Below are 23,648 nucleotides of genomic sequence, written 5' to 3' on the forward strand. Positions count from 1 at the left end.
TTCCACATGATCAGATATTTTTGTTCCCCAGAATGCTTCCTTATAAAATAATTTCTTCTGAGAGTAGTCATACCAAAAGGAGCTGACCTCTTAGTTCTCTCTCAGTACTCAAATATTATTACATCTGCTGAAACTAACATTGATTCTGCAACATTAGTCCTTGAATTAGAAACTAATTATAAATGTTCAATATCATTGTATAGTGATATAAAATTACACTCTTTCCCTTAAGGAGCTACTATCCCATACGCTACATAATATAGATATTTAAATATTTAAAAACACTGAAAATATTGAACCAATTTAAGTTTTCCACACATTAGCCTATTGTAAGGACTAATATAGTCTCTTCAAGATCAAAAGAAAGACAATAGTGGGTTATGAAACAAAAATATCTATCAGGTCCACATCAAGTAGACATCTAATTCTCTTTTTCAATAAAGGAGGAATTAAAGCCTGAAAAAGAACATTTTAGACACCTTGACTTTCTATCAAATATTATTAGTAGGATAAAAAGGATCTTATTCAATTTCATGAAGTTGAATTACATTACGATTTGATGATATTGAGAAAACTTCCTAAATTTATCCATATTGTGATTTACTGTCCTTTTCTCTCAGGATAATTTAATACATTGCTTATTGTCATGAATATAAACAGTGCCTTCATATGAAACTTATCTGGTCCTGAAATTCTAAGCCACATTAGCTTAGAATTGAACTCTCACTCATTCTACCTACTCCAGAAGAATCTTCTTTCCAATAGGAATGATCATGAGAGATCATATAAGTTTGAAAATTATTTGGGATATGCTGCTAAAAATAAAGAGGATCTTCCAGTGCTGTTCTGGTGCCAGGAACCCAAGTATAAGTCTCACTTTTCTTTCTGGAATTAAGTAGGGAGATCATTCACTCTGAATATAATAGGTCCAATTACTAAAAATGAGTTTTAATTTGTGAGTTTCAGTTATGCAGATGAATGAAAACAAACTGGCATGAAGGAGAAACCTACATGTATAAATCCACATCACAGATCCTCAAGAATTATTTGCAGTTCACAATAATAATGATAAAAATAATCAGGAAAAAAGCATAGGAATTTAATCCTGAAACATATTTTCACATAATGAAATTGTCTCATTTTACAAACCATGATTAAGAAACAGTGAACCGATTGATTAGCACAAAGCCATAAGGTAAGTACAAACTTTCCCTATACTTCAGACCATAAGTATATGCAGCAACCTATGGCCTGAGCAAAACAGTCCTGCAGATCTTTGGTGCACAGCAGTCTGCATGACTTAGGCAGCTAAATGTTTTCTAAGTCAGTAAAGAGAAAAAGGGTAAATTGACCTTAAAATGTAACTTTATGGGAAGCAGGCAGGAAGTGAGAGGCTCTTAGTCTCGCAAAAAGAGCAAAATGTAATTGTTCAATTGTTATTCTGGTCCTTCCTGCACCACCTCTCAGGTCAGATTGACCTGTTCTCACATCTATGCTCCCCCACACTTAGGAAGGCCTTTGTCTTAAACCCTTATAAAAGGCTTCCTGTCCTCTTTGCATTGCTCAGTCATCTTCCCTGTGAATGCAATGCCTGCCCAGCCTGAAAGAGCCATCATGATCTCTCCATGACTTCTCACCCTGTAAGTAAGCTCTGAATAAAAGTTCATGTATCAGAAAATGCTTGTTGTCTTCTTTGGCCTCTGGACTGGCCTGGCTCTCTTGGGCTGTGACACTATGTTTACTCATTCATATTGCAATGCCACTGTGTCCCCACTTTATAAGATAATAGAGGAGACACAGCAATGAGGCAAAGTAAGAACTTGGATTAGCTTCATGATGGTAAAGAAGCAAGGTCAGGACAGAGGTTTTCTGAGTAGGTATCTGAAGTTCACAACTCATTATTTGTGGTAATAAAAGCAAAATATTTGAATCCATAAAACCTAGGTTTCTGATCTATGAACTGGGGAGACTTCTGTCTCCCATATAAGGTTGTCATAAAGTTTGAGTGTGATAACAAATGTAAAGGGCTTCCAAAGGTATCAAATAAAATCATCAAAAGAAAAGAAAAAGGATTAATAATATAAAATAAGCATCAAAAATAAATAAAATAAGAAGGTAGAAATACAGAGAGAGAAAGAGATACAGCTCCTGTACAAGAGAAGCTTATATTGTCATGGGGAGATAATCAAATAATTATATAAAGATATAATTATAAATTATGAAAAGTGCCATGGAAGAATATTATTAGGTATCATTGGATTGTGTAAGAAGGGTTAACATAGTGAGAGATCTTAGGGAAGATGTATCTGAGATAATATTTATCTTGAAGGATAATAATAGGAGCTCAATAATCAGAGTGGGTGATGAGGGTGTGGTGCAGGCTGCAGGGAAGACCATGAAAGCAGTCCTGCAGAGGACAAATCACAGGCCAAGTTCCAAGATGAGAAAAGTCATTGTGTATTCAAAGACATGGAACAAGTATAGAGTGGCTGGACAAATAAATAAGGCCTTGCAAAATTAGGTAGGGGAAGGGGCAATGCTAGACAACATAGGGGCTGGGTAGCACATGTCAGAGATGTTAGAGTATAGCCTAAGTGCTATAGGGAGCCACTGAAGTGTTATACTAAGAGGCATGGTGTGGTCCAAAGTAGATTATCTTGGTAAATAGATGCAAGCTCTCAAGGAAGGCTCCCAGGAAGATGGACAGCATGCAGCTTTGCTTACATTTTTTCAAAAAGGGCCACTGACCACTTTCTCAATCACCTGGTTCTGGGGCTGTAAAATGGCTTAGGGCAGAGAATTTTATGGTGATTCTCTACTAGGACCACTTCGGCTAGTTTTACCCAAGTTAAATGGAATGTTTCTTCATTACAAGAAAAATTGCATATGTGCTGGCCCCCATCTGAGGCGGGTTAGACATAGGAAAAAAACATCTCTCTGTCTCTGAGGTGCCTTTGGACACTGTGAAGGATAAGGGAGGCAGCTGGAGAGAACAGGAAGGCTCAGGAGACCTGAGGAGGTTGAACAAAGTAAGATACAACCACATGGCATGGACAAATCACAGTAATCTGTTCTCAACCCCTGGTCTGAATGTTTATTCAGCCTATTGCAATAGCTTACTTGCAAACCTAGGGCTGCATGTTTATTAACCAATCAAAATAATGTACAGACAACCAATTGCAATAGCCTATTTACACTACTTGATTTGAATGATTACTCACTAATCACAGCGTGTCAAGTGTACCAATGTCTCAAACCCCACCTTGGTTTCTTTGATTTCATAAAAAGCCCTTGTGCCAAACCATGTTCTAGACCGCAGTTTCTCACTCCTTTCTAGTTAGTGCTCATCTCTCCATTACCAAAGTCAACTGTTACTCAGAACCCAATTCTACCATCCTAACAATCAGGCATAGCCTTAGTCCTTAACAATATCTTTTCTAGGAACACGTGATGAAAGACTCCTTCTAAGATGCTGTTTAGGCTACTGGCAGCCAGTTTGTGTTTTCAGGTGAATATATATGGATTTCAATATCAGCCAACTAAATAGCCAATGCAGATTTATAATTTCTATTTTCATGCATCTTGCTGTAGGCATTTGGTTTCTCATTGCCTTGTTCACATCCTGTACCTCATACCAGGAAACCGTGATGGCCCTGGAAGCCACAGACTACCAGAGTCCCGTTCCTCCCACCCCCAGCAAGGTGCCCATCTATTCATCAAATGCATGAGCATTTCTGAACTATTTGAGTACTAGACACTGAGAGGTAATTTAGGGTCAGTATGAGTTATTAATTTAACAATAACAGAATTCCCACCTAATGTGTAATTTTAAGGGGATTAAATAAGGGAACTTTTGAAAAAGAGTGCATATGTTTTGGGGAATTACAAGGAAGAGTGTAATAATCTCTGGACTAGTCCCTTCTGAGAAGTGTTACCATCTTAGCACTGAAGAAAGAAGAGTAAATGGTAAAGGGAATGGAGGGAGAGTTTATGGAAAGGGTCATCTGGCAGGAGCTATGTTCTTTGTCCAAGGATTCAATGAGCTTGTGGCAACCTTGAAGGGAAGTAACAGTGGGCAAACATTCAGACCTCAGTGTTTCTCACTGCCACTAAGCATTGGTAAACCCATTAAGAAGGCCTTGAACAAATCAGCCCTTTAATACAGGTAATATATACATCCTGACCCTCTAGAGCAGAGAGGAGGTGGAAAAAGGGTGGAAAAGGAATTGGAGGGGAACATGGGAGATACTGAGCATAAGACAGACAATTAGAATTTATGGGCAAATACTTTAATAGAGAGATAAATATTTAGTGCATATCTTGTATGTTTAGTTTACGCAAATCTTTGCTTAACATCTTCACAACCCAAAATGTAACAGGAACAAAAATAGTGGCAGATTACAGTTTTCACAAGGAATCACTGTATCCAAAATTCTTTTCTCCATCTTATTAAAAAAATCTGATTTTTAAAAATCCATTTTATTAATTGCCTTGTTAAACATTCCCCAAGCTATGAAATCCTGAGGGATTGTAAGAATCTACAACCCACGGGATCCAGAAATTAATGTAAAAGATTTTGTAACCAGCAGATTTCATTATTCAGGATGAAGGTGTTACTCAGAATTTTAGGTAAGTTGCTAATTCAGGTGGTAGAGGTAGAAGGAAAATTCGATTTCATACTGACAACCTTATTTTAGACAATGACATACTAAGTTATATTAAGTGCTAAAAAAGGGCCTCTTTTCAAGCATCTTCACCATCATACTAAAGAAGCTTCTGAGACAGCTGATAGGACCTAAGGAAGATGTTATTTTTCATGTTTATGCAAAAAAGGAAAATTAAGAAATCAGGAAGAAAAAGTAAACAACTGAAAAACAAGCTTCAATAACTACTTAACAAAAGAAATCACTCTTTTGAGTATCTAAAGAGCAACAGAGATAGCAAGTGCAGTAATGGGCTAACAGACAAAGGACATCAAGAAATGTTTAACATTTTCATTTTGATATATTTTGAGAAAACAGGCAAACATTTGATATAAGAAAAGCATCTGGACATTAGAAGAGTTAGAAGGGATAATTTCAGCTGCTTTGCATACACTGTGAAGTTATCAGTCTTCTGCTTTTGATTAACAAATAAAGAACTCAGCTATTCCAGCCCTGCTCTCAATTTATGTATGTAGATGGATTTCAGGAGAAGATCCAAGGAGATGTGAGCCCTATTTTGATTTTTTTGTCCAATGTTACTTATGGGTGATCCCCCCTGCCCCCTACTGTGCAGAATTGTATTTCTTTCCTAAGAGACCCCAAAAGGTATGGAATACCATCAAGGTTAATTATCCTTTCTAAAGGTATGGCGCTCAGAGCAGAGAACGCAATGGCAGAGGGAATGAAAGGGAAGGAGCATAACCTTGGGCTCCATGATGGAGGATGAGGGCATTGAAAGGACTATGGGCGAAGGATAATATTGATGGGGTAGAGAGTAGGGAGACTGGAATGAAGAAGGGAATATATAGCAGGCGATGGAGGAGCAATATAGGATGCCAATTCATCTCATCATATTTTTTTAAAATAAAACAGCAATGCCACTACTTTACTACTGTATAACATAATTAATTATATTTGAGAGAGATGTTGAAATGTCAAAAAAGGAAGTAAGTACTTTATGTACAATATAGACTTTAAATTTTCCTATAATATCATGAAGAAATTACTATTAAGCACATAAATAGATGAGAAAACTGAGAATTAGGGAAATTAAAATAGGTGTCCAGTGTCAAAGCATTGGAGAATTTTGGCAAGAGGATTCAAACTGAGATCAGGTTCAGCTCATCTTTATAAAAGCATACATTGTGCAAAAAACACATCTTTATACTTGTTAGCTCCTTGAATATTCACAGCATTGCAATATAGGTAAGATTGCTGTAAAACATAATAATCTTACAAATAAAATAATAAAAAGCAATGATAATTACTGCCAAATTTCTCAGTCATGATCGACATACAAACTATAACAGAGGCACTTGGACTGCTTGAAGGAAAGCAATTTCCTGGATGTTGCCTACAATGTGCTAATTTAGAATGCATGGGTTGGGATCAAGGAGGCTCTAATAAGCCCTAAATTTAAGGACCACTTGTAGCTTGGCTAATTACCAACTTCCAGGCACTGGACTCAGCCCTTACAGAGGTTTTCTCCATGAAGCTTTAAAACAAACATTTGGAGAGAGAAATATTCCCTGTTTGACATGTAAAGAAACTCTATAATCCTTTCTCCAATGCCCAGATTTTGTAACAGATGGAAATCTTACTTGAACCCAGGTTATTTGCTTGGAGGGCAAACAATTATCTTTGTTATCCCAGCTCTCTCTAATTGGAGCAGTAAGCTCTGATTTCTAAGACATATTTCCTGTCCATCAAGACTTGTAATGGCAGACTAGCTGTTGAAATATGAAAATCAACTTCTTCACAAACTCACTCCATTTGGGAAAACAAATGACCTGTTATTTGGTCAGACTGAGTATTTTATGGACAGGTTTCTTTGTTCCTTTCTAAACCTGTCTGCAAAGAACACAAATAGAGAGGGATTACTTGTGCCAGGAAAGGCACTTGGGCTACCAAACAATTATGGAGATTTTAGGGTAGTTTGACATCATTAGAGGCCACCAAGAAACAGATTCTGAGGTTTGCTCCTTGCAGAAACAAGGCCATCCATTAATTCACTTATTAATGTATTTAGCAAATATTTATAGCATCTTTGTTCCTCAAGCTATAGATGAGAGGATTAAGCAACAGGTTCACCATGGTGTGGAACAGAGAAGCCACTTTGTGTCTTTCAATGGTATAGGTGGAGCTTGGCCTTGAACACATGAAGAACAAGCACCCATAGAAGAACATGACTGAGAAGCACAAGTGGAGAAGGCTTTGCACCTTCCAGAGGCAGGGCAGATCCTCAGGAAAATCTGGAGGATGTTGAAGTAGGATATCAAGATGGCAAGTATTCTGGATAGGACTGTGAAGCCCACCACACCCTGGAGGACATTTTCATAGATTCAGTTGTCTGTGCAGGACATTTTTACCAGTAGTGGGACATCACTAAATGGTCAATAACATTTTTAGCATAGAAACTCAGGTGGAAGGTGCTGGCAGAATGGATTATGGCATTTATGAAACTCTTCTTTAGGTGCCAGCAACAAGTCCAATACACAGAGACCTAGACATGATACCTGAGCAAAGTAAGGGGTTACAAATTGCCACATGGTGATCATAAGCCATGGCCGCTAGAAGATCTCACTCAGTGTAGGCTACAACATGGGGAAAGGAAAACCAGGCCCCACATCCAACTGATGACATGCATTCATCTTCTGAGATACAACTGGACAGGATTTTGTGGGTATACACAGATGTGTACCAGAAGTCCAGGAAAGATAGTTTCCAAACAAAAAGTAGATGTATGTGCACAGGCCAGAATCAAACCAGATTAAGAGAACTAGGGTCCTGTACCCAGGCAAGATTACCAAGTAGAGCATCAGAAATATTCCAGTGGAATCAACTGCATCTGGGAACTGAGGTTAAGCCCACCAAGATGAATTCACTCAGTATGGTGCAATTCCCCACTTCCAGGTCCACAGAGGAAAAAACCTAAATAAGTTTATGAGGAAAAGAAAAGAATAGTGACATCTACTGAAAGAAACAAACAAGGTCGCCAATGAGTCAAAAATTACTAAGAGAATTGTAGATTTGTTTTCTTAACTATCTAGTATTGCAGAACTTCTTAATTAATGCAAACAACAGATAGAACATAGCCAGATTTTTAAAATGCTTACCCAGTTTGGTTTACTTGGTGGTGGTAGAATTTCCAAAAGTGAGAAGAAAGATTTCAAAGTTACTTGAGCCCAGACTTGCCAAATTCACACAGCACAGACTATGCTACAACATATTGGCCTTGTAAACCACCAGGCTATCCCAGACCAAGGGGTAGCAAAACAGACTCAATTTTTGAAACCAGGGCCTGTAAAATAAGGAATGATTTATCCTCAATATCCCTACAGATAATTATTTGGGGTATCTGTTATTTCTTATTCTATTTTAAGCATTAGAACTCTGGTACTAAAATATAATGTGATGATTTTATGGTACAATTATTTTGCACACAGAAGTCAAATGACTCTTTTAATGGAGTAATAAAAGCTTTCTTCAAATTTATTTATATTTCAGTTAAAGGACTTCACTCTCAGATAGGGATAATCTATTGTATAAATATAAATTCCTGTTTGGAAGAGAGTTTGAGAATGACAGTCTTGTGTCCTGTCTACCTGAATGAAGACACAGTTTATAAAAACCAATGTCATTCTTTCCAGAGCTTATTTTTTTAATCTCTTTTTGTTTTTATTAGAGAAGTTGTGGCTGTTCAGAACAATCATGCACAAATTAAAGATTCCCACATATCAACCTACCAACAACAACTTGCTTTGGTGTGGAACATTTGTTACAATTGATGATAGCATATTTTGATATGTATATTATTAATTAAATCAGTGGTTTAACTTAGGGTTAACTTTGTAGTGTAATTCCATGGATTTATTTTAAAAATCATTCTTTTAACATTTATATAATCTAATATTTCCCCTTTAAACACATTCAGATATATATTTCAGCTCTCTTAATTCTGTTCATTATGTTGTGCTTCCATCACTATGATCCATTACCAAAAACATTTCCATCATTGCAAATAGGAACCCTGTAAATTTTAAGCCTTAACTTACATTCCCTTATCCCTATCCCATCCCCTGGTAATATTATAGATTGTGACTCTATGAGTTTGCTAATGCTAATTGTTTCAATTCAGTGAGATCATACAATAATTGTCCTTTGTGTCTGGCTTTTTTCATACAACATGATGTCTTCAAGGTTCATCCATGTTTTGACATGTATCAGGACTTCATTCCTTTCTACAGCTGAATAATATTCCATCATATTATGCACCACATTTTATTTATCCACTCATTGGTTGATGGACACTAGAGTTATGTCCATTTTTTGATAACTGTTAATAATACCACATGATCACTTGTGTGAAAATATCTTTTCAAGTCCCTGTGTTCTATGATTTTAATTACCACCAGCAATGAATGAATGTTACTATTTTTTTCCTCTCCTTCACCTGTTATTGTTTTTTTTTTGATAACAACAATTCTAATGGATGTGAAATGGTATCACATTGTGGTTTTGATTCACATTTCCCTGATGACTAATGATGTTGAGCATCTTTTCATGTGCTTTCTGGCCACTTGTATGTATTCTTTCACTGATGTCTGTTCAGATTTTTGCCTATTTTTAAATTGAGTTGTTGGTCTTTTTGTTGTTAAGTTGAAGCATTTCTTTACAGATATTGGGTATTAATCCATTATAAGATATATGGTTTCCAAGTATTTCTCCATTGTATTGTTTGTCATTTTACTTTCATGATAAAGTCTTTTGAAGAACAAAGGTTTAAATTGTGATGGGGTCCCATTTAACTAATTTTTCTTTTGTTGCTATGTTTTGTGTAGAAATTCTAAGAAACTATCACCTAACCCAAGGTCCTGAAGATTCTGTCCTAAAATTTCTTCTAGAATTTGGTAGTTCTATTTCTTATATTAAGGTTTTTTATTCAGTTAAAGTTAATATTTTTATCTGGTGTGAGGTATGGGGTCCTCCCTCTTTTTTTTTTCTTTCACAAATAGAGATCCACCTTTCTCAGCACTAGCTCTTGAAGAGAATATTCTTTCCCAATTGAGTGGCCTTTGTCACCTTGTGAGAATAAATTGGCCATAAATGTGAAGTTTGATTCCTGAGCTCTCAGTTCTATTCCATTGGTGTATACATCTGTCCTTGCACCAGTACACGCTGTTGTGATTACTCTTCCTTGGTAAAAATGTATGAAAATCAGGAAGTATAAGTCCTCCAACTTCATTCTTTCTTGAGATGACTTTAGGTTTCTGAGGCCCCTTAACTATCTATGCAAATTTAATGATTTTCTTTCCCATTTCAGCAAAGATGGATTTTGAATTTTGATTGGAATTGCATTCAATCTATAAATTTCTCTTGGTAATACTGACATCTTAATGATATTTAGTTTTCCAATCAGTGAGTATAGAAAATCCTTTCATTTATTTAGGTCTTCTTTCACTTTTTTTTAGAAATGTTTTGCAGATTTCTGTGTATATCTCCTTTACATTCTTAGCTAAGTTTATTCCTATGTATTTGATTATTTTACTTACTGTGGTAAATCTAATTATTTCTTGATTTCTCTTCTAGTTGCTCATTAGTTGTATACAGAAACACTACTGATTTAGGGGTATTGAACTTGTACCCCACTACTTGGCCAAATTCATTTAATAGCTTAGGAGCTTTGCTGTGGATTTTTCAGGATTTTCTTCAAATAGGATCATATCTGCAAAAAGGGAATGTATTACTCTTTCCTTTCCATTAGAATAATTTTTATTTCTTTTTCTTTCTAAATACTCTGACAAGAACTTTCCATACAACATCGAATAACAGTTGTTTCAATGGGCATCCTTGTCTTGTTCCTGATCTCAGAGGAAAAGCTTTTAGTCTTTCACCATTAAGCAGGATGCTGGCTATGGGCTTTTCTTTTAGGGCATTTATCATGTTGATGAGGTTTCCTTCTTTCCTAGAGTTCTAAGTATTTTTGTTAAGAAAGGGTGCTGTATTTTGTCAAATGCCTTTTTTGCATCAATTAAGATGATAATGATTTTTGCTCATTCTGCTAATTGGTGCCTTCCATTAATTGATTTTTTAATGTTGCACCATCCTGAACACCAGGTATACATTCCACTTGATCATGGTGTATAGTTCATTTAATATGCTATTGGATTCAGTTTACTAGTATTTTGTTGAAGATTTTTGCATCTCTATTCACAGGAGATATTGATATGTAGTTTTCTCTTGGCATCTTTATCCTGCTTTGGAATGAGGGTGAAGTTGACCATGTAGAATGAGTTAGGGTCTATTCCCTAGTCTTCAACTTTTTGGAAGAGTTTGAGCAGAATTGGAATGATTGGTAGAAATCCCCTCTGAATCCATCTTGTCCTGGGCTTTTCTGTGTTGGGAAGTTTTGATGACTGATTCAATGAGTTTACTTTTAATTGGTTTATTGGTACCTTCTATTTCTTCTTGTTTAATGATGGCAGTTTGTGTTATTTTAAAAATGTGTTCAGTTGATCTAGATATCTAAATTATTGGCATATTGTTGTTCATAGTATCCTTGTACTCTTTTTTATTCAGTGGGGACAGTAATAATACTCCCCTTTTGATTTCTGATAGTTATTATTTGTATAATCCCTCTTTTTCTTTGTCACACTGGTTAAAGGTTTATCAATTTTATTGATTTTTTTTTCCAAAGAACCAACTTTTGGTTTTCTTGATTCTATTTTTTTTTTATTTCATTTATCTTTCTAATCACTTTTGTTTCCTACCTTCTGTTTATCTTGGCTTTAATTTGTTCTCCTTTATCTAGGTCTTCTAGATTTGATTTTAGGCCTATAATTTGAAGTCTTTCTCTTTTTTAAATGCAAGCATTTAGAGCTATAAAGTTCCTTCTCAGCACAGCATTTACTGTTTCCTTTCAATTTTGGTATGTTGTATTTTCATTTTCATTCTCCTCAAGACATTTCCTAAGTTGTTTCTGGATTCCTCTTTAACCCATTGATTGCTTAATAGTATGCTGTTTAATTTCCACACATTTATGAATTTTCCATTTCTTCCTCTGTTATTGATTTCTAGCTTCATTACATTGTGGTTGGAGAATAGATATTATATGATTTCAATACTTTTGAATTGTATTGAAACTTGTTTTGTGACTCAAGATATGATCTGTCTTGGAGAATGAGTCATGTGCACCTAGAAAAATATATATTCTCTTTTTGTTAGGTGTTGTATTCTATCTGTTAATTAGGTTCAATTGGGTTAGTACTAGTTGAGGCAATATATCCTGTACTTCCTTAGTGCCCAACAGGTGCCCAACAGGTGCCAAACATTGGCTTGTGTTCTTACATATGTCTGCTTTGCTCAATTACATGAACTGTCGGGAGACTCTGAATAATGAAAACCTTTATATGCTTCATTTTACTCAGCTCTCTGATAAGAAAAGGGATTGGTTCCTTGTTAACAGTTAATAATAAAAGATCCCTAGTTTTAAATCTATGCTCTGACTACTGTTTCTACGGTTAGCATAAATTAAGGTAATATGGAAAAATGAAAAGGAAAAAAAATGGAAAGAAAATGGAGGCCAAAATAAAATCCATGTGTCCCGGCCGGCGGGACGTTCAACGGAAGCTCCAAATCCTGTGAGGGAGGAATTTTAACCTCCGGTCCCTCCAAAGTGGGAGAAATTTTAGCCTTTGGTTTGATTTCATACTGATCGGATGACAAACTGACTTGACTAACATATAATTCGTGTTGGGAAATTCCTTGTCCCATGATAAGGGTGGGGGGGCTTACCTTTTGTTGCTTTCTTTTCTTCTTCTTCTTTCCTTTCGCCGGCACTGATCGACTGGTGAACGGATCTGTCTCGCGAGCGTGCTTCCCCGCGGTGATCCCTGGTGTGGTTTTCTTTCTTTCTTTGACTGCTGAACGGATCTGTCTCGCGACCGAGTTTATTCGCGGCGATCCTGGGTGCGGTGAGTGTGAGGTACCTCTCTCCTTGAGTGCGGCGTTCCGTCTCTCACAGAATTCAGGGCCCCACGTTGGGCGCCAGTTTGTCCCGGCCGGCGGGACGTTCAACGGAAGCTCCAAATCCTGCGAGGGAGGAATGGTATGGGACAAGAGACACGAGGAATGACAGCAAGACAGGTTTCTGATCAAGCTGCAAAACTTTATTGAAGAGGCAGGGTATATATACCCTAAGGTAGAGGGAGTGGCTAGTACGAACGGGTGGCGGCCTAGGATTGGCTGCTGCTGTTGCTAGGGCGGATGGCAGATGTAAGGCTAGCACAGGATTGGTAGATGCTGTTGCCGGGTAGAAGGCAGGTAGTAAAGCTAGCACCCTAGATGTGAATCTTAGGCGCAAACGGCTATCACTTCCACAGAAGGCTGAGGGCAACTTAAACTGTTGTTACATTAGCCCTAGCGGTCATGTTGCATATCTCCGGCATCGCTGAGGGTGGATTTTATACATGCTACCTTAATCGTCCCCAACATCCATGAAATAAGAACTCTTATCAATTGCACCACAAATTTCACTTGAAACACATAACAGCCCATTTAGACAAGTAGTAGGGTCCATAAGATAAACTAACCAACCAAAACATGGGGCAACATGTTGCCATTTTGGTGCAAACCTCAAAAAACTTTCCTCTAGGGTATTTTTTAAAAAGAATGAATGAAATATCATGCATATCATATTTAACAGTATTTTTCTTATTCTTATATATGTAGACAATAAAGAAAGTTTTCTTGTGATACATTTCTTTGTCATTAGTACCTAGATTTAGAGTTGGCTGCATGCCTTGTTGGATTTGAGGGGTGCTGGGAAGCTTGCTCCACACAAAATCTCTCTCCTCCACATGATCAGACATCATTGTTCACCATAATGTTTTCTTAAAAAGTAATTTCTTCTGAGACTATTCATAGCAAAAGAAGTGACCTCTTAGTTCTCTTTCAGTATTCAAGGCTTAATGCATCTGCTGAATATAACATTGATTCTACAATTTAATCCTTGAAGTATAAACTAATTATCCATGTTCAATCTCATCACATAGGGATAAAAAAATGCACTTTCTTCCTTAAGGAGCAACTGTCCCTTACACTGCCTAATATAGATTTTGAAACATTTAAGAACCTTGAAAATATAGAACCAATTTAAGTTTTCCACACATTAGCCTACTGTAAAAACTAATATGGTCCTTTCAACATAAAAGGAAAGACAACAGTGGGTTTATGAAATGAAAACATCCATCAGGTTCTTGTCAAGTAGACATCCAGTTCTCACTTTCACTGAAGGAGGAATAAAGCCTGAAAAAAGCCCATTTGGGAAACCTTAGCTTTCTTCACTAAATATTATTAATAGGATAAAAGGGATCTTATTCACTTTCATGAAGTTGCATTACATTATGATATGATGACACTGAGAAATCTTCCTGCATTTTATCCATATTGCAATTTGCTTTCATTTTCTCTCAGGTTAATTTAACACAGTGCTTATTGTCATGAACATAAGTAATTTAGCTGGTCCTGAAATTCCCACATTAGCTTAGAATTGAAAGCTCATTCATTCTACTTATTTCACAAGAATCCTCTCTCCAATAGAGAACATACAAGTTTGAGTATCGTTTCAGATATGCAGCTAAAAGTGAAGAGGATCTTCTAGTGCTGTCCTGGGGCCAGGCACCAAATTATAAGTCTCACTTTTCTTTCTGGAATGAAGTAGGGAGATTATTCACTCTGAAAATAATAGGCCTGTTAAACTAAAAATGAGCGTTACTTTGTGAGTGTCAGTTATGCAAGTTAATAAAAAGAAACTGGTATGAAAGAAAAACCAAAATTTATAAATCCACATCACAGATCCTCAAGAATTATCTGCAGTTCACAATAATAATGATTAAAAAATCAGGAAAAAAGCATGGGAATTTCATATTGAAACATTTTCACATAATGAAATTGTCACAGTTCACAAACTATGAATTTGAGAATCAGTGAATGTATTGATTATCCCAAAGCCATAGGGTTAGTACAAACTTTATCTATACTTCAGATCATAAATATGTTTACTCATTCATATCATAGGGTACTTATCAAGCAATTCCTCTGTGTCCCCTGCTGTATGAGATAAAAGAGGAGATAAAACAATGAGGCAAAATAAGAACTTAGGTTAGCTTTGTAATGTAAATAAACACACACGGGACAAAGGTTTTCCTAGTGTGTATTCACAGTCTACAAATCACTAGTTGTGGTACTAAAAGCAATGTATTTGAATCAAAAATCCTGGTTTCTGATCTATGAAATGGGCAGAATTGTCTCTCTAATAAGGTCATTGTAAAGTTTGAATGTGATAATATGTGTAAAGGTTTCCATAGTTATCAAATAAAATCATCAGAAGAAAAGAAAACAGAATAATAACATAAGACAAGAAATAAAAATAAATAAAATAAGGAGGTAGAGATAAGGAAGGAGAGACAGATACAGTGTCTGTTCAAGTGAAACTTACATTATCATGAGCAAAAAAGTCAAATAAGTACATAAATTTATAATTATCAATTATGAAAAGTGCCTTGGAGGAAGATTATAAGGTATCAGTTAAATTGTATTAGAAGGGTTGACATAGTAAGAGATCTTAAGGAAGATTTATCTGAAATAATATTTATCTGAAGGATGTTAATTGGAGCTCAGTAATCAGAGTGGGTGATGAAGGTGTGGTGGCAGGCAGCTGGGAAGACAGAGAAAGCAGCCTTTCAGAGGCTATATCAAGTGCCAAGTTCCAAAATGAGAAAAGTCATTGTGTACTCAAAACATGGAACATGTATAGAATGCATGGACCCCAGACAAATAAATAAAGCCTGCCAAAATGAGTTAGGAATATAAAGCCTGGGACTGGATAACTTAGTGAAACCTAGGTTGGTCAATGAGTGTGATTAAATGTACAAACATAAGAATGCTTTTGCAGGAGGGAGCAGCAAGAAGGAATGAACTTGTGAGGTATGCAAAGAAATAAATGGACCATGAAGACAGATTTTTAATTGAAATAATCCAGAAAAAAAAGGACAAACATTATAGTGCCTCACTAATATGGACTAATAATAATGTGCACTCTGAGAATTGAATCTGGGAGCATGGTTTACAAGGCAAACACTTACGTAAAGTTTCCTAGATTGTAAGCTCTTACAGCAGTTATATCTGTTTATGAATTTTAACAGTTATTTCTAAATTTTGAGATGCTGAGCTGTTTGTGTGTGACATGGTCAGTCCCTGGAGCTTTGGGTGTCTGTGTGGCACCTGGGACTTGGAGCCAGAGTTCAGCAGCTGTGAGTTTTGGCACTGCACCATGAATCAACTGTTAAAGATGCTGAAAAGGAGATCACACTTTGGAGATGTAAACAAAATCAACTCATTGAGATTGGCATAGATCAGATTAAAGGGTAGAGGATGATATTATCTGTGTTTTAAAACTTTGGCTTCTGTGTGGGACCAAGGAAGAGATGTATATATGTGTGCAAAATCTATATTTTCTGTAGCACACTATATAATTTAACTTGCATGGTCAGTTTACTCAAGTGTGGGCAGCCAATTCAGCACCCAGCAGTCGGCCTAGTGGCACAGTCCCTGGGCCTTCAGTACATGTCATGGTGACCGTTCTGCAAGGTGGAGCATCGAGTGGCACCTATGACTCCTGCCTGAAAGGAATTTGTTTCTTATGCTGTTTCTTATATGTTTCTTATATTCATACTGCTTCTTTTTCTCATTTGGTGTCTTTTGGGCTCTGTGATGGTGACATGCTCCCATACCTAGCTACATTAATGAGCCAGCAGCTTACCCTGCATTAGCTTCAGCATAGTGAAAATGCCTGCTCCTTTCTTAGAAAACAATAGGTCACCCTTTCTGCTCAAAATCCCCCTTCCCAAGCTTTGAAAGAGTTAGCTAGAATAAATAAAAAGGTAATGATTAACAGACTCTAAAACATGAACACAAAAAATAGTTATAGGTTGCTTGGTACTAAATAATAGGAACTGCTATGCCTGTGCCCGAACACTGTGCCTTGCTACGCTTCAAGGAATCTGTCCCTGCAAACCCATTGATCATTGTGTAAGGATAAATAATGTCTGAAATTTAGCCAAACTATTCTAGTATTGTATGCCTAAATGCTAGTGTGTATGTTATAGAGAATTATAAAAATAAAGCTCTGATGCTCTGCTTGGTCAGAGATTTCATCTTTGTACCCAGACACAACAAGGTGTCTGTCTCGTTTCTTCACCGACTCCAGCTCCCCTATCAGGACCCTGACCTTTGCTGAGGGTTAGGCCAGCCCTCGGCACTCAAGTACCATAATTACATAGAACCTTGACTAAGGAGTGAGACATCATCGTATTATACAGGTTAGCATGAGGCCCCGAAACAACCCAGAGAAATTTGGGCAGAGAATAAAAAGTATTTGCAGGCAAGAGGCTCTAAGATGGCAACATAGAGAGGAGTGGAGTAGTTAGTCCCCCTGGAACAAGTAATAAACAACCAGGAACAACTAGTAAATAATCTGGAATACCTGCAGGGGGAAAAACATGGCTATCCACTCATCATACACCAACCTGAATTGGGAGGAATCCCTGAGAACGCAGCATAAAATCTGTAAGTAAAGACTACAGATCCAAGCTGGAAGCCTCTTCCCCCCACAGCCTGAGCTGCAAAGCCTCCTGGTGCTAGAGAGAAGCTCTCTCCCAGCAAGTGAATATAGCTCCTCTGAGCTCCAACTGGGGTTTTAATTAACAAGTGTGAACTGTGTGAACTGCTCGCTATGAGCTATGAATCCCCAAAGAACAGACAGAGGCTTTGGGTGATGACTGACCTTGGAGAGTAGGAGGGTGGACATGGACTTGCCCTGAATGGGGATTTCTGTCTCTGTTTCAGCTCAGTGGAGAAAATCTCAGCCATTTTCAGTTCCCAGTGCTCTGGCTCTGACCCAGACAAGGGTGGAGATAGCACAGACAGAGTCTATTCAAATGCTAATGACACCTACCTAGGGGCTGTATCTTTCCCAAGAAGAAGGTGGTGCCAATCTCTACTATCCACCTTCCATTCAGAAGCAGACTCCAGAGCCTGAGGGAAAATGGCCATGGGCCACACCTTCTTACACCAGTCTGGAGTTACAGGCTGACAGGAACCACATGCTGGACAGAAAAGCACAGTGAACTGAGCCATCACAGTGTGTAACAATTTTCTAAGACACACCCTAAGGGAAACCAGATATTGAATATTTCTTCCTTCTGGAACCTGAGCCTGCTCTGGTATGGGAAAATCTGACTGGAGTAACCTAGGAAACCATGCCTAGACAACAGAAAACTACAACCTACACTAAGAAAAACAAAGTTATGGCTCAGTCAAAGGAACAAACTTACACTTCAAGTGAGATACAGGAATTGAAACAACTAATAATAAGTCAATTCAAAAAGTTTAGGGAAGATATGGTGAAAAAGATGAACTGTATAATGAAAACACTGGACGTACAAAAGGTAGAAATTGGAAGTTTGAAAAACCAACTGGCAGAATATAAGGAAATGAAAAGCACAACACAAGAGATGAAAGACACAATGGAAACATACAACAACAGATCACAAGAGGCAGAAGAAAACACTCAGGAACTGATGAACAAGGCAATTGAAACCTTATGTACAAAACAACAGATAGAGAAAAGAATGGAAAAATAATAGCAACATTTCCAGGAACCTAAGGACAAAACAAAAAGCCAGATGTACATGTTATTGGTGTCCCAGAAGGAGAAGAGAAGGGAAATGGGGCAGAAGCAATAATAGAGTAAGTAAGCAATGAAAATTTCCCATTTCTTATGAAAGACATAAAATTATGGATCCAAGAAGTTCAGCATACCCAAACAGAATAGATCTGAATAGGCCTATGCCAAGACACTTAATAATCAGATTATAAACATCAAAGATAAAGAGAGAACCCTGAAAGCATCAAGAGAAAAGTAATCCATTGCATACAAAGGAAGCTTGATAAGACTATGTGTGGATTTCTCAACAGAAACCATGGAGTCAAGAAGGAAGTAGGGAGATATATTTAAGATAATGAAAGAGAAAAACCACCAACCAGGAATCCTATATCTGGCAAAACTATCCTTCAAATATGAGGGGGAACTTAAATTATTCTCTGACAGACTGACAATGACAGACTTTGTAAACAAGATACCTGCTCTACAGGAAACACTAAAGGATGCACTGCAGACAGAAGGGAAAAGATAGGAGTGAGAGGTTTGGAAAACAATTTTGGGAGATAGTAGCACAACAATGTAAGTACACTGAACATAGATGACTGTGAGTATGGTTGAAAGAGGAAGGTTGGGACCATGTAGGACACCAGAACAAAAGATGAAGGATAAAGACTGGGACTGTGCAACTTAGGGAATCCTGGGGTGCTCAACAATTGTAATGAAAGGTATAACAAATGAATGTCAACATTGCAAGATGTTAAAAATAGGGTGATATTGGGGGGTGGGAATACAAGCAATGAAAACTAGAGACTATAATTTATGGAAATATTGTATTATGCTTCCTTTAATATAACAAAGGCAATATACCAAAGCTAAATGCCTCTGGAGGGGTGGGGAATAGGGGAAGGTTATGAGACTCCTGGCATTGATGATGTTGTCTGACTCTATTCTACTTTAGATTAATGCTATCTTTCCTTTTGTTGCTTTGTAGCTGTCAAGTTTTGTTTTTTTTTGTTTGTTTGTTTGTTTTTCCCTCTCTTTCTCTTTTTTTTTTTCCTTTTGTCTCTCTGCCTTCTTTGACTCTTCCTCCTTCTTTGTGGAAGAAATGGATATGTCCTTAAATAATGGCAATGGTGCTGAATACATAAATATGTGACTATACAGGGAACCAATGACTGTTTACTTGGGATGGTATGTATGGTGTGTGAACAAAACCATCTTAAAAGAAATGAGTTGATAAAGAAATCTTTAGGGCACTATATTGAGTGAAATAAGACAGATACATAAGGCAAATATTGCAGGGTCTCACTGATATGAACTAATTATAATATGTAAACTCATAGATGTGAACTATAAGTTACCAGTTGTGAGAATAACTAATAGTACTGAAAGGTGTGTGAAGGTAGTGGAAAGGGTAAGCTCAGAGTCATGTATGTCACCAGAAGGAAAGTTGGAAGTTAAAAGATGGGAATGTATAAAAAAGTGAATCTTGTGGTGGACAATGTCTGTGATTAACTATACCAATGTTAGAAATCTCACAAACTAGAACAAATGTATGACACTATAACTAGAAGTTAATAATAGAGAGATATATAGAAAAAATTATATTCCTATTGCAAACTATATACTACAGTTAGTAATATTTTAACATCTTTCATCAACAGTAACAAATGTACTATACCAAACTATGAATCAGTAATGGAGGGCGGCATGGTTAGGGGTAAGGGAGGATTTGAGTTTCTTTTTTTTTGTCTTTATTTCTTTTCTGGAGTAATGAAAATGTTCAAAAACTGAAAAAAAAATAATTGTGTTGATGGATGCACAGCTGTATGATGGTACAATGGGCAACTGATTGCACACTTCGGATCTTTGGATAGTTGTATGGTATGTGAACAATCCCAATAATATATATATATATATATATATATATATATATATATATATATATTAAAAAAATGAACAAATGATCAAACAAATAAAATCTTATATAGAATGAGTATTAAAAAAAAGTATTTGCAAAGCCCCCTTGAGGAATTGGGGAAAATTTTGGAAATATTAATCTTCCCAACTAGGGAATTCCTGATACTCTCGCAAGCAGTGGGGAACTAATCACCTTAATAGGCCAAGATCACAATCTTAAGGCCCTTATGAAGCTTGCTACTGCAAAAGAGAGGCTAACCCTACTCATAATTTTCCCTAAGAGTCACCCCCAGAGAACATCATTTGTTGCTCAGATGTGGCCTTTCTACGCCAACACTTCAGGTAAACCCACTCCCTACCCCACTACATGGGACATGACTCCCATGGGTATAAATCTCCCTGGCAATGTGGAACATGAATCCTGGGGATGAGCCTGGACCCTATATCATGTGATTGAGAAACCCTTCTGGACCAAAAGAGGGGAAGAGAAATGAAACAAAATAAAGTTTCAGTGGTTGAGAGATTTCAAATGGAGTTGCGAGGTCATTCTGGAGGTAACTCTTATGCATTATATAGATATCCCTTTTCAGTTTTTAGTTCATTAGAAAAGTTAGAAGGAAATATCTAAAACTGTTGAATTGCAATCCAGTGTCCTTGATTCTTGAAGGTGATCATATCACTATATAGCTTATATGGTGTGACAATATGATTGTGAAAATCTTATGGCTCACACTCCTTTTACCCAGTGTATAGACAAATGAGTAGAAAAATGGGGACAAAAAGTCAATGAATAATAAGGAGGGCATGGGAAGTTTTGGGTGTTCTTCTTACTTTTATTTTTATTCTTATTTTTATTTTTTGGAGTAATGTTCAAAATGTTCAAAAATTGATTATGGTGATGCATGCACAACTAAATGATGATACTGTAAAGAAATATTTTACATTTGGATGATTGGTATGTGAATATATTTCAATTTTTTTTTAAAAAAAGTGAACTAAGGAAAAAAAAATAGGTTGGTGAAGGGGGCAGGACTAGACAACACAGGGACTGGGTAGCACATGTAAGAGATTTTGGAGTATAGCCTAAGTGCTATAGGGAGCCAATGAAGTGTTATACTAAGAGGCATGGTGTGGTAGAAAGTAGATTACTCGGTAAATGGCTGCAAGCTATCCAAGGAAAGTTCTCAGGAAGATGGATAACAATGTACCTTCGCTTATGGTGCGTCCATAAAGGGAACTGACCAACTTCTCAATCACCTGGTTCTGGGGCTGTAAAATGGCTCAGAGCAGAGAATTGTATGTTGATGCCCTACTAGGACCACTTGAGCTGGTTTTCAGGCAAGTTAAATGGAAAATTTCTTCATTACAATATGGGTTAGTTTCCCATCTGAGGCAGGTTAGATGCAGGAAAAAACATCCTGCACTCTCGGAGGCAACTTTGGACTTAGTGCAGGGCGAGAGGAGGCATCTGGAGAGAACAGTCAGGCTCAGGAAACCTGAGGAGGTTGAACAAAGTAAGATACAAGTAAGATACATTGTTCAACCACACGGCAGGGGCCAATCACAGTTGCCCACACAAAATCCTTGTTCTGAATGTTTATTCAGCCTATTCAAGTAGCTTACTTACAAACCTAGAGTGCCATGTTTATTAACCAATCAAAAGAATGCATAGACAACTACTCACAATAGCCTACTTACACTACCTAATTTGGATGATTACTCATCGACCACAGTGTGCCAAGTGTACCAACGTCTCAAACCACACCTCACTTTGATTTGATAAAAGGGCCTTGTGCCAAATAGTGTGCAACCGGTCTCTAACTTGAGCGCGGCCCACACTCACCCCTTAGAACATGTACTTTCACTTTCCTCAATAAATTTTTCTCTTTGCTTGTACTAGCTTATTTCACCTTTGAATTCTTTCTTGCGATGAGATGGCGAGCCTGGAACGGAGCTCCAGTGACATTTTCCTCCATGAGAATGGAGCTGCATTAGCATATCTATTTAATCCCTTATGATCCATGTGATCACAAACCCATTCTCACAGATCTCTGCACACACATAAACATACACACACACACAATTGTTTACTATAATTACAACCATGACATTATGGTTTATATTGGGAATTGCTTCTTTCTTGTCTCTGAGAGTTGCACCCTGCCTCTGTAACCTGAATTTTACCTCTCTGGGAATTCAATTCCACTGCAGCTTCTCATCATCGCTAATGTACTTGTGGTAGCCACAGCAGAGTTTACAGGGATGCTCATGGCCCCAACAAAAATGCATTTTTTAATGCCTGGGGGAAATTAGATTCCCTGAAGCCAATGGAGGAACAAGATGAGGGGTGTGAGAGCTGAGATTACAGAGTGGCAGAGCACATTACACAAATCAAAGCACTCACAATATCTTGATCATCCTGCACTTTAGACCTCCCAATTGTGGTCAAAGAAAGGCGTTCGACTCGGTAAGTCCCTTACTGCCTAAGAAGGTGGGAAAGAAAAACATTTTATGGCAAGATGGCTCATGGAGAATTGAGTTTCAAAGTTTTTAGACTTGACTTTCTTTGCCCAAATGCCCCCAGCTCCTAGACCTCAGATTCTCAATCCTTTCTATTTGGTTCTGTTACCTTTCCATTACCAAGGTCATCTATTTACTTAGATAACAATTCTACCATCCTGACAATCAGGCATAGCCTTCATCCTTAACAATCCCTTCTCTAGGACCTTGGAGATGAAAGACTCCTTCTAAAATGCAATTTAGGCTACTGGCTGCCTGTTGTATTTTCAAATAGATATATACAGATTTCAATATCAGCCGATTAAATGGCCAACACAGATTTATGACTTCTGTTTTCATGTCTCTTTCTTGTCTTGTTTGTGATCTTAGGGGAAAAGCTTTCAGTCTTTTGTCATTGAGTATGATGTTAGCTGTGAGATTTTCATAAATGCCGTTTATCATGTTAAGGGTATTTCTTTTTCTTCCTAGTGTTAGAAGCGTTTTCCACATGAAACTGTTTTGAATTTTGCCAAATCCTTTTCTGTTTATTGAGATGATATGTGTTCTCTTTTGTTGTTGTTGTTGTTGTTGTTGTATTAATGTCATGGAGATGATCATGTATTCTTTGCATTTTTTTATTCTTTTTATTCTGTTAATGTGTATTACATTCATTTTCATATGTTGAACCACTGTAGCATTCCTAGGAGAAATCCTACTTAGTCTTTGTGTATAATCCTTTTAACATGCTTTTGGATTTGGCTTGCTAATATTTTGCTGAGGAATTTTGGATATATGTCCATAAG

At 37.1% G+C, this 23,648-nt stretch overlaps 1 pseudogene; it reads right to left on the bottom strand.

Moving 5' to 3' along the window:
• Window positions 1-6,728: 6,728 nt before the first annotated feature.
• LOC119520707 lies at window positions 6,729-7,418 on the bottom strand (annotated as a pseudogene).
• Between the last annotated feature and the right edge of the window lie 16,230 nt (window positions 7,419-23,648).

The sequence above is a fragment of the Choloepus didactylus genome, chromosome 26 (genome assembly GCF_015220235.1).
Source record: "Choloepus didactylus isolate mChoDid1 chromosome 26, mChoDid1.pri, whole genome shotgun sequence".
NCBI classification, from domain to species: Eukaryota; Metazoa; Chordata; class Mammalia; order Pilosa; family Megalonychidae; genus Choloepus; species Choloepus didactylus.